Genomic DNA, 9,131 nt, shown 5'->3' with positions numbered 1-9,131 from the left:
ATATTATAGATGCCTTTCAAAATCATATCATAGGTCATTATGCTAGACTTTTAATTATTAATCCTCTTCATGATCTTCTTCCACAATTGGCTTTGATTGTGCATTGCACATCCAATCGTTTTGATAGTGATTTTGTAAGGAACCAATGGAATATTTTGGAGACCATGTGGAATGCAAACCTGAAAAATAAAGTTGGACCCATAATTGGACATGCTTGAAGTGGAGATAGTAGATGAAAGTTGATGCTTGAAGACTATTTGGAGAAAAGCGAACAACCTTTTGCTATTAATTGGTGTGGATGGAATTTGAGAGCAAAAATTGTAGGAGGAAATGTGTATGGCCTTCATGGTCAAGACTTTATACACTGTGGAAAGAAACTTACAAGCCCACTTGATAGTCCTACTCGACAACTAGCAATTGGATGTGTTTGGATCACACTAAATAATGTATCTATTATTTACAATTCTTTTTCAATTGAGGAGCACAAGTTACGAGATGGAAATATTCAAAGGAATGATTGACAAGATTGGGGAGCAAATCAAAGGATTGCAAGTAGACAAGTACAAAAATGTTTGAGAAAACTTGAAAAGAAAGAAAGAAGTATGAAGGGGACTGAGGCCTATTTGATTATTGTTGCTGATTATATTGATATTTTCTTGTCACTATATTTGATCTTGAAGGAGCGTGTGGTGCTTGCAGCCAAGGTAGTTTTCTTTTTCAAAATTTGGCGACTATGGATTCATCACCATCCAACCTACACCTTGAAGAAAATTTTCATTCAATAAGGAGGCTTATACGGACTACATACTTTCTTGTCATTTTTTTGTATTGCTCATAAAGATGTTTCGAGATTTTTATCCTAATCTGAAGTGTCCACTACATCTTACCGGTTCTGATGCTGCTGAAATCTATTTTAGTAAAGTTGGAGGCATGATTGGGCAAGAAAGAGCATTTGATCTTGGAGATCTTCTACATAGCATTGGTAGCTTGAACAAAATTGCCATGCATGAGTGTGCTCAAAATGGTCTAACTTTCTCTAGGGCTCATAAAAAGTAAGAGCATATATGGAAACATTTGAACAAACAAGGATGGATGATTGAATCAAATCTAGGTGACAATGAGAGCGTTTCTTCTGATGAAAAGATGATTGATGCATTGAAGGAGGGCTTACAACAAGCTCACATAATATGCAAGTCTTTGGATTTGAAACCTAGCAAGGCTGAAGACTTGAAATGGTGGCTTCAACCTTGGCTGGATGCAGGGTCTATGTGGTCACCACTAAGCTAGATGCTGCTGAGAATGATGACTTTGTGGAGCCATGTGGTGAAGAAGAATCTATGGATGAGAATAGCAATGAAAACAAAGATTTTATTGCACTTAGTGAGATTAGACATGAAATTGATGACATTTTGAAGGAAACAAGAAACATGCCCCCTAAGAAAAACATTAGCCCCATTGTAGAGGTGGATGGAAAGTTTATTTTCAATTCAACATTGGTGAGCCAACTCAATGGATGCCCAAGCTTATCAAAAGATAGACTCACAAGGGTAAAGCAAGGTGTTTACTTCAACCATGAAGCAGGTTGCGACTGTGCTGTATACTTTCATGAAGATGACACAAAAGGACAAGGAAATCAACACATGAAAAGAAATGGCAAAGCTACAATCATGAGGAAGATGGATGCAATTCATGGTACATGGTACTTAGGAAGAGTTCAAAAGATGAGTAAGTCAGAGGAAAGTATGTGGATTATAAGCGTGGCTTTGATTTAGTAGATTGGCCCCAAGGTTTGGAAGTTCAACTTGGATGGAATCAAAGGGAAAAAGGAGCACAAATGTTCACTTATGATTTGATATACTTAAACATGGTGGACATTGAAACACTTATTGCATTAGCAAATTTGACATATAATGTAAAAATGGACAAGTACCAGCTTGATGAGAATTACTACAAAGTTTTTAATGACTTCTTGAAAAGTTCTAGGTAAGTTTACTTTTCATTTTTCATGCAAGGTGAAACTTTTGAAAATGTATTATAATGAGTTAGATCATCTAAGGATAATCCTTGGCTTGGTTTCAGATAATGATACATCACATGTATCGCATAAGGAGTTGGGCTGGTTCTTGATGCAAAATTCTACATTTTTTGTAAGTCAAATACCTTTAGATAAAATTGAATACAAACTTTTCTTGAGATATAATTATATATTTTTGTAAGTAAAGTAATTTAGATAAACTTGAGTGCAAACATTTTCTAGCTTTATCTACTTACATTAATCATGCAAAATTCTTGATTCTTATTGGTCAATAAATAGGGAAATACTAGATGGAGGGTCAAATTTGGAAGCCAACTGGCCTGTTTTAGGGCCCTCCCTTGGCTATAATCTTTACACTATAAACAAGATAATTCCACATCCTCCATGTTATCTAGCTGAGGTCATTCAAGGATCCATCAATGAGGAGAAGTTTGCGTAGCAACCTTTAGTCTAGCTATCTCTAGCTAATTTTTACCACGTCTAAGTCTAAGGTTTTCATTATACTCTTGATGACAAGTCTTGGTTGTGACTTGTATCTATTTTTAGATATCAATATTATTGTACTTTGGATCCAACTCTACCTTTTCATTTGGTACTTTTGATGAAATTTGGCTATAGCTTATGACCCTCGATTGTGTGCTAGAGTCTGAATATCAAATTGAGAATCTAGAAGATAGAGTTTATCTACCAAATTGTGAAATCAATGCAACTGTGATACAGATCTCATCGAAGCTTAAAACATCCCAAACCTCTAACTAAACCTTCGTGTGAAATTCCATATTGTGCAGCAAAAGATGGATTGTAAAACTCTAAAGGACTACTAAAGGAAGAATAGACTATATCCGAGAAACTATGCATCCAATGTACAGGTGGTGTATGGCTTCCCTTAAAGATCCACGCATTCCAATTCTATCTGCCAAAATAGCTCATTATTTTATTTTACATATGATCTCAAAATTGTGAGGGAAAGCATGTGTCCTTCAAAATTTTGAATTGAAATATAGTAGAAATGGAATAAAGGGTGCTTTCCAAACTGAAAAATTGTCAGATGCATTAATAATTAAGATCTGAATTCAATAAAGAAGCTATAATATTTCATCGTTCTACAAAATTTCCTTTTATATCATATGCATCTAGCATATGGTTTGGAAGTTAGGATATTCAAGAATTTAGAAAAAAGTGATGCAAATACATAAATATGAAAGCATGTAACTAAAGAAAAGTAAAGCGATATAAATTGAGAAAAAGGTACGGATTGAGTGATAATAAGCTTAATAACAAGAATCTCTCCCCTCCTCCCTCCTGTAGCATCTCTCCCCTCCTCCTCCCTTCTACAGTAGCTCCGTCCCTCCCTTCTACACGTCGCCCTACTCTTCTCCTCCTTTTCCTCTTGCCCTCATTTGCTTCTCCTCCTCCCTCTTCCTTGCTACTCTCTCCCTCTCACTGCTCCATCTTTGCCAACTCTCCCCTACATTTTAGCTTGCATCACTAATACCTCTCTTTGAGTACTCATGGCACCATTTGAGGACATATCCAACAAGTACCATGTGAACCTACAACTGGAGGCAGAATATGCAAGCACATGCTCTTTGGGATATAGTGGAACTCCTCAAAGTGTGCTCCACAGTCTTCGATTGCAAGGGAAGAAGCATCTTGACATTTGGGTGGATGGAAACTTGTATCCTTTAGACCTTGCCACCCAAAAGAGTCCTCCTTTTCATACAATGCATGATGTTGTTCGGTTTGTTGGCAAGGGACATGCTGGATTACTCGGTTATTGCAATCGATTGAACCATTCTTAGACATTGGCTATGCAAGCGAGGTGCAGAGAGCCCAAGTAGAAGAACTTGCACATTTGGGAAATATTACTATTGTGGCAATGCATAATAGTATGTAGGATGTCCAATTGCAAAACAAAGAACTCAGTGACAAAGCACATGCATTGGACTTGGAGTGACATGAATTGGAAGAATCAATCCAGAAGCTTGTTGAAAGCAAACAAGATTTGGAAAGGTTTATCTATGGCCAAGTTCAACGTGCTGTGGAGAAGGAACGAAAGAAGTCGATAGAACGAGTACAAAAGTTGAAGGGAACACCTTTGGGACTGAAGGAGAGAAAAAGACAATTGCAATCTATGGATGCATTGTCAACCAATAGTGGTGCCCGGAAGAGGAGAATATGGGCTGCAAGGTTAGTTCCCCAAATTTTCAATGAAATTTCTTACCCCAAAATATTTGTGGTGTTGTTTCTTTCCACTAAGACTCATTTGTACTCTACTTTAGGAATTTCAAGGAGGACGTGATGGGAACAATGGAAATGGATGATAATGATCCTTCATATGTTCTAAGAAGTTTAATAAAGCCAAGTGATGTCATGGAAGTGTTGAAGGACCTGACAAAACATGTGTGCCTCAGGATCTATGGAGCACTCTAAGGTGGATGGAACCTATGTGGAAACATGATGAAGAGAGTGCTCATGACATGTATCTCAAGTCAATTAGGTTCCAAGATAGATTAGCTTGGACTCATAAAGAGAATCTTGAGATAGTGCAAAGTGCTTGGTTGATATTCCTTCAAATGAACCTCCCTTTTATAGGTGAGGGTACTTACATCCATTTGCTTGCTCACATGTGGGGTATGTCCTCCATGCCATGTGGCAGCTTTCCCTTTGCTCATACCTTTGCTCTACATGTGCTCATGGCACCACAACTCTCAACACCTCCCCTTGGTGCCATAATCCTTTGGCTACTGCAAGGTGGTCAGATGTGAGTTACAAATCCATCACCTCCCCTTAGTGCATGCATTGCTACTTAAGGTGGTCAAGTGTGGCTTTTACATGTCAATACCTCCCCTGGGTGCTTTCATAGCTACTCTCAGGTGATCAGGTTTGATTACAAAAAAAAAATAGGCAAGGTTGGCAAGGTTTTTGCTTTTCAATACCTTCCATTGATGTCACCTTTTGGCTCATGGCTTGATGATGACTCGTTTGCTTCTTTGTTTGGTGTAGCTTCATGCATGATGCTTTGTTCTTCCATGTGCCTTGATGCTTTATGTGTGGATGCCATGTTTCGGGCTATGGTCATCTCATGCACTTGTGCTTTTGGCATGCTTATGACAATGATGTGTGCATTCATGCTTTGATTTATCATTTGTTGCAAAGGTCTTACCAATTGATTTATTTCAATATTGGCAGTGTCTAATTGCATACAATGATACTGATCTGATAGGCGCGTAGAGCTTGAAAAGACGATCTCTTTTCCTTTTTGGAGCATGTCCAAATTCTTCCTGGATTGCAAGTTATGCCTTGTCGAAGTTTTTGAGAAGAAGAGGGGGCCTTTGATGATGTGGCACAGGGATTCACATGCTGAATTCCATACTGTGCTTAACAAGAGGCTGTGTGCTTAAAAGGCACTGTGCCATGTGGTAATTTTTAAACCCAAATAGGTTTACTCATGGTTACACAAATTTTACCATGGTCCAGCTGAACCTAACCATTAGCTTAACCAAGGTTCAACTTAACCACACCAAACCTTATCTGCCACGTGTCAAAAATGTGGTGAACCTTAGGGAAAGAAATGGAAGCTTTGAAGCTTCTCTGCTGCAGACGACGGCGAAAGGAGAGAGCTCAGAACCCGTGTTCATCGTGGAGCGTAGGAGTCTCTGGTGTTGTAGTTCTGACTCGTTGGAGAGCTTTTGGCATTGCAGGGATCTATAGGACTTTGCTGAAGAGAGCCGATCGTCGGGCTATTGTTTGTGATCCAAATGATTGTTGACGATGGATCTGCACGGAGTTATTCGCTGAATTCGTTGTAGGGTGCTACAGTGGAAGCTATTGGATGATTGACGAGGTTGCTCTGCCATTTGGTTGGAGGCTGGGTTGCTAGAGGCTGTTGGCGCTGCAGGTGAGCTCGCTTCGTTGAAAAAGCAGGTTGTCGATGAAGGCGACTCGTTGGCCCGTGGAGGAAATCTGAGAGTCTTCTTTGCTTCTGGAGGTCCCTTGCTGCCCAGAGTTCCTTTTGCTAGAGCGGGCTGGCTGTTGTGGAGGCCGCTCGTTGGTTGTGAGGGGCTTTGAGGAAGCTAGCTGAGAGCCAGTTGCTCGTTGGGTGGAGCAGCTTCTGTTGAAGGCATAGAAGCTTGGAGCTTGTGAGGAGAGAGTTGTTGGCTTCTGCTGTGTCGATGCAGTAGGAGGGAAGCTCGTATGGCTTGGAAGAGTCGGTGATTGGGCTATGGCAGCTCTGTGTTGCCTTTGCTACAGTCGACTGCCTTAGATTCGAGGTAGAAGAAGCGTTGCCTTGGCTGGCTGTAGATAGAGTTGAAGATACTCTTTCTCTCTCACACACAAGAAGACTCATAAGGATTCTTTATGAATCATACTCTCACCAAATCTTTGAGGCATGAATGGAAATATCTTCTTCCTCTCAGCAAAAAATCTCTCAAAGAATGCTCTCAAAATCTGAATGAAACTCAACTCATGAATCTCTCATGAAATGGATGGACGGAAAATTTCTCTCTTAAGGGACGGAAATTTGTTTTCAATCTACAACTAAAACTAAACTAGGAGAAAAACATGAGCTCCTAAGACATGCCTACAACTAATCTAGGAATGGAAGCAATCCTAGTGAACTACTAATGAGCTAAACTAGGAGAGCTTAACCTATGCTCTGATACCATGACAAAACATGTGTGCCTCAGGATCTATGGAGCACTCTAAGGTGGATGGAACCTATGTGGAAACATGATGAAGAGAGTGCTCATGACATGTATCTCAAGTCAATTAGGTTCCAAGATAGATTAGCTTGGACTCATAAAGAGAATCTTGAGATAGTGCAAAGTGCTTGGTTGATATTCCTTCAAATGAACCTCCCTTTTATAGGTGAGGGTACTTACATCCATTTGCTTGCTCACATGTGGGATATGTCCTCCATGCCATGTGGCAGCTTTCCCTTTGCTCATACCTTTGCTCTACATGTGCTCATGGCACCACAACTCTCAACAGGACCCTAGACAAAAAGGGCTACGTAAACAAGTTGCTAGAGAGGTAATGAAGGATTTCAAGGGCCTCGTCCAAGCAAAGGAGGTGCTTGGAGCTTGTGATGCTGCTGGTGTAAGTCGTGAAGCTTACAACTCTATTTTTAAAATTTTCAAGTTTGCTATGGAGGAAAAGTATAAGATATCTACAATGCCATTTTGAACACCGTGGTCTGTAAGGCTTGCACGTCAAGAAACAAACCAATGTGCTAGAGAAAAGCTTGGAGGATACCATTGTGTAAGTGGCACAATGACTTGGAAGAGTAAAAAGAAATCAGGCATCCAAATGTTTGAGATGAATGCTTTCAATAATGTTTACGTGGATGTAGAAAATTTGTAGAGAGCCATGGTCAAATTGTATGGGATGAGAGAAGAAGGTAAGAGAAATTCCCTCTCCACATTCAACTTTATTTCTTCTGATGTCTATATCCTTACTGAATTTCTCTTTCATTGTACAGATGGAAAGCTAGTATTTGTTATAAAAATGGATGAAGCTCAGTTGGTAAAAGAGCACAAGCTAGAGAGGGTGAGCATTTGTATTATGAACAACACCTTGTGTTTTGCGCAAGGGGATGAGGAAGTTGAGCAGGGTTTCTCAGTCCAATCTGAGAAGGACATATGGTGGCTTGCATCCTTTGAGACCCCAAAGGAGTGCCACGAGATATTGAAGTGGGTTTTGGAGAGAACTGGCATCCCATCGATTATTCGAAGACAAGAGGCAGGGCAAACATTAATTGTGGATGGGCATGGAACGTTTCAAGTTGAATGGCATCTAGCTGGTGATTTAAAGACCCTCAAGTGCTTGTATGGTTGTGATACAGGTGCAGATGCAAAATGGACATGCTTGTATTGCACCCACTCTCAGAAGATGCAAAAGGGAAGCCTACAGTGGGAGAATGGCATCCTTTCTTGCAACCAAATTGCAACCCTTGATCGTCACAAAAAGGATCCTAAGTGGGACCCCATTCTACCAATTCCATTGGAGTGGGTACACGTGTGTACTTTGCATGCTAAACTGTGTATACTTGATAAATTACTCTATCTCCATCTAGTGTATGCTTGGAATTTGAGGCCACAGCAAGTATCTACACAATGCATTGCAAAAGCTGAAGAACTACTCTCACTAATGGGACTTCATGGAGGCAATGTGAAGCTTAAGCAGGACAAGAAACAATCAAGAAGGACACAAAATCTTCCTGCTAAAGTGTCCATGGGTGGAGGAAAGGTAAGGAGGTTCTTGTCCAACCATAATGCTGATAAAGAAAAACATACATTGGCTCAAAGCACCCTAGGTTGGGAGTACTGGAAAGATTTGTGTGAGTGCACCACAAATCAAGCTTCACATCTGCGAATTGCTACTTTGAGAGCAAAACTGTGGACAAAAGCTTGATGCATTTATAAAGTTGCTTAGACAAGGTCAAACAGATGAGCTTTATTATGAGAGATTTAGGACGGCATTGGGAGAATTCATATCATTGATGGTAGAAGCATGGGGGGAGTCATATATTACACATTACATGGTAATCGTCCTTAGGTTGAAATTTTGTGCTTTAAACTTGAGTCAGTTTATGTTTCTAATACAATGTTTTTCTTTACAGCATATTCTTTACACACATGCACCATGGTTTGTGGAGCAATGGGGCCCTCTGTCCATTTGGAATACTCAAGGAATGGAGAAATCACAATATAGAGCAAAGGCAGCATACTTCAAGAATACAAGGCATGGGGGTGGTATCGCGCGAAGCAATGCACTACACGAAATGTTCGATTGGTTTTATAGATGTCTAGAGGCCAGGACTCTCAAGCGCAATAAAGTAGAGGTCTCAAGTCTCACAAAAGCGGTTCAACATGTCAAGAAGACAAGGAGATATGCTACTTGGAAGTCCTCAACAGGGAGCCAAGGGGTTGCTCTTTGGTTGCAATGTAGAGTCAGACAGGGGAGGCGTTGGGTCCTAAGAGAGCCCCAAATGTAAAATGTTTGATGAATAAAGTTAACACTATTTTGAGTCAATTCTAGATTCCAAAATTCATAAATTTGTTTGGAAATTGTAGAATTGCATGTGCGACAT

The 9,131-nt window shown here is 40.1% G+C and overlaps 1 pseudogene; it reads left to right on the top strand.

Moving 5' to 3' along the window:
* Positions 1–242: 242 nt before the first annotated feature.
* LOC147890299 (uncharacterized) lies at positions 243–1,987 on the top strand (annotated as a pseudogene).
* Positions 1,988–9,131: the final 7,144 nt, after the last annotated feature.

The sequence above is a fragment of the Dipteris shenzhenensis genome, chromosome 19 (assembly GCF_047967505.1).
Source record: "Dipteris shenzhenensis isolate YYH24624 ecotype China chromosome 19, Dip_SZ_1.0, whole genome shotgun sequence".
Classification (NCBI taxonomy): Eukaryota; Viridiplantae; Streptophyta; class Polypodiopsida; order Gleicheniales; family Dipteridaceae; genus Dipteris; species Dipteris shenzhenensis.
This window is presented reverse-complemented; position numbering and strand designations above follow the sequence as displayed.